The 3,163-nt window shown below is 48.9% G+C and overlaps 1 non-coding gene across 1 annotated transcript; it reads left to right on the top strand.

Annotated features, from left to right (window-relative positions):
- The first annotated feature begins 2,168 nt into the window (after positions 1-2,168).
- Positions 2,169-2,240, top strand: TRNAC-GCA (transfer RNA cysteine (anticodon GCA)). Its single transcript has one exon. It is a non-coding gene; the product is annotated as a tRNA-Cys (tRNA).
- The last annotated feature ends 923 nt before the right edge of the window (positions 2,241-3,163 follow it).

Genomic DNA, 3,163 nt, shown 5'->3' with positions numbered 1-3,163 from the left:
GTGTGTGTGTGTGTGTGTGTGTGTGTGTGTGTGTGTGTGTGTGTGTGTGTGACAGATGCTGCTGTGCTGACCTGAGCCAGTGAGGAAAGCAGGGGCTGATGTTGGGGCTGTCTCCCTCCCCCTGCCTCAGTACTGGTTGCTTGCAGCAGCCGTCTGGACTTAGAGACAGTGTGCCCACACACTCACTCTCCCCACACACACACACACACTCTGTACCCCACCAGGCACATTGCAGTTGAAAAGCAGCTGGCAATCTAGTAAGATTCCCATGGAACAATGGGATAGAGAAACCTGCATCATGTGATGCTTTACCAGCCATGAGGTTTTGCAAATCCTTCCCAAAACACCTGCAGCCATTTGCACAGCTACCCACAATGCACTGGTCTCTGTGGCCATCCAAGATTCTAGCCTGGATGTGCTCTGGTGACACAAGGGGCATAGTGTGGATATGCACCAACTGTTTAATTAAAACACTTTAAAGCCACATTACCCAATAGTGTAGCCACAACTTAAGAGTGAGACAAGACCCAGCTCCCTTGAAACTAAAGAACCACAACTTCCCCTGTAGTTGACAGGATGTGAACCTGTGCCAGGAAACCCCAAATGGATTGTTAGTCTATCGCCTTAGCCACTCCGCCATAACTACTTGCTTGAAATGGGTCTCTCACTACACTCTAGTTCTGTTCTCAATCTTTGATCAATTCCAGTTGTTCCCTCAGACCAGCTTCCACAACACACACACTGCTGTGCCGTTGTGGAAGTGTGTCCATGGCTGAACTGCAAGAATTTCTGCTCATTTCCCTTCTGGCTGAAGCATGAGGAGGGTGTTTTTGTGGTCAATGACGTTCCTGTAGATTGTTGTCCATTTCCTGCCTTGATCATTCAGACAGTTCCTTTACCATCATATCCCCAGCACATCAGGGATTGCAACAGCAGAGGGTTGGTTTTCTCCTGGGCACTGAGCTTTGCTAGGGGTTTAGTGGCTCCTTTCTTCCTCACCCTGGAGTAAACTCAGCTATTTATTCCATCCTTGATGTTTCAATGAATAACAAGAGATGACCGAGGAAAGAGGTGGACAGTGCGGGTCTTAGGGGAGGGGCAGAGAGGTGTGGGTGGTGGACAAGGCAGGTCAGGGGAGGGGATATAGAGGTGTGAGTGCTGGGCAGGGTGGGTCCCAGGGGAGAAGCAGAGAGGCACAAGTGGTGGGCAGGGCTGGTCTTAGGGGAGGGGGCAGAGAAGTTTGGGCAGGGTGAGTATCAAGGGAAGGGCAGAGAGGTGGGGGCAGCAGACAGGCCTTGGGGTAGGGGGTAGAGAGGCACAAGGAGGCCTTCGGGCAGCAGAGGAGCAAGCGAAAGTTGGACCAGCAGGTCTCAGCCAAAGAGGAAGAGCAGGGGTGGGAAGTGGCCAAATGGGAGTGAGGGCAGAGCATAGGTGGGGCCTCAGAGGGAGGAGAATGAGTCAGGGGGTGGAGTGGGCAGGGCCACCCAGAGGATTCAGAGCCTGGGGCAAAACAAAATTGGGGGCCCTTTCCATAAAAAAGTTGCAATACTCTAGAATACTATATTCTCATGGGGGCCCTGCAGGGCCTGGGGCAAATTGCCCCACGTGCCCCCCCTCTGAGTGGCCCTGTCCTCAGCGTCTCTTTGTAAGTCCCCTGCCCCCTAATCATTTTTGTTGCCCTCCCCTAGACTCTCTCTAACTTGTTTCTCTAGTGGGAGGGCGAAAACTGGACGCAATGCTCCAGATGTGGCCTCACCAATGCCGAATAGAGGGGAATAGTCACTTCTGCTGCCAATACTCCTTCTAATCCATCCCAGTATGACCAGTTACCCATATTGAATGCAGACCCACCAATATTTGATCAATTGGTTACTGTCCATTCAGGAGGTTCTTTCCTACCTATTCATAAATAATGAAGATGCTCTAAGCAGAGGGAAAAGAGCTGTCCCGCCCGTGTAATTAAGCCATCTCCCTGAGAGGTGGTAGCTATGTCACTGGGGAAATCTTTGTGGGTGGGTGTGCAAGCTGTGGTGTCTCGGTGCATCAATAAGTTTAATGAAACCCCATTTTTAAAAGCACTGTGGTCTGGGAAGAGAACAGGAGATCTCTGAGGCAGGGCCTGTCCTTCAAACTCTTTAAGATCACTGACTTACTTTCATAGCACTCATGGGGGTATAGCTCAGTGGTAGAGTGTTTGACTGCAAATCAAGTAGTCCTTGGTTCAGATCCAAATGCCCCCTTACGCGCCTCTTCCTTCAACAAAAGTAATTGCATTTCTGTTATGTTCACGAGTTCCACTGAGTAGGGATCCCTGAAATGAATGCAAACACTCAATATCTTCCTGTGCAAATGCATATAAACCTAGCAAACATGTGCCTCCACTGAAATCAGTTCAAATCCTCTAAAGGATTAAAGAATCCTTATTGAGGTTGCAGGAAAAAAACCATCCTGATGTGTAGAAAGAATAGTAAATATGGCAGGCGGCCAGCTTGGCTTAACAGTGAAATCCTTGCTGATCTTAAACGCAAAAGAGAAGCTTACAAAAAGTGGAAGATTGGACAAATGACCAGAGAAGAGTATAAAAATATTGCTCAGGTATGCAGGAGTGAAGTCAGAAAGGCCAAATCACACTCGGAGTTGCAGCTAGCAAGAGATGTTAAGAGTAAGAAGAAGGGTTTCTTCAGGTATGTTAGTAACATGAAGAAAGTCAAGGAAAGTGTGGGCCTCTTACTGAATGAGGGAGGTAACTTAGTGGACAGAGGTTGTGGAAAAAGCTAATGTACTCAATGCTTTTTTTGTCTCTGTCTTCACAAACAAGGTCAGCTCCCAGACTGCTGCACTGGGCAGCACAGTGTGGGGAAAAAGTGACCAGACATCTGTGGAGAAAGAAATGGTTCGAGACTATTTAGAAAAACTGGAGACCAGCACATGTCCATGGGGCTGGATGCGCTGCATCCGAGGGTGCTAAAGGAGTTGGCGGATGTGATTGCAGAGCCATTACCCATGATCTATGAAAACTCATGGAGATCGGGGGTGGTCCCAGATGACTGGAAAAAGGCTACAGTAGTGCCCATCTTTAAAAAAGGGAAGAAGGAGGATTTGGGGAACTACAGGCCAGTCAGTCTCACCTCAATCCCTGGAAAAATCATGGAGCAGGTCCTCA

This window comes from Gopherus flavomarginatus, chromosome 7 (genome assembly GCF_025201925.1).
Source record: "Gopherus flavomarginatus isolate rGopFla2 chromosome 7, rGopFla2.mat.asm, whole genome shotgun sequence".
Lineage (NCBI taxonomy): Eukaryota > Metazoa > Chordata > Testudines > Testudinidae > Gopherus > Gopherus flavomarginatus.
Note: the sequence above shows the minus strand (reverse complement) of the source record. Positions and strands in the feature narration are given on the sequence as shown.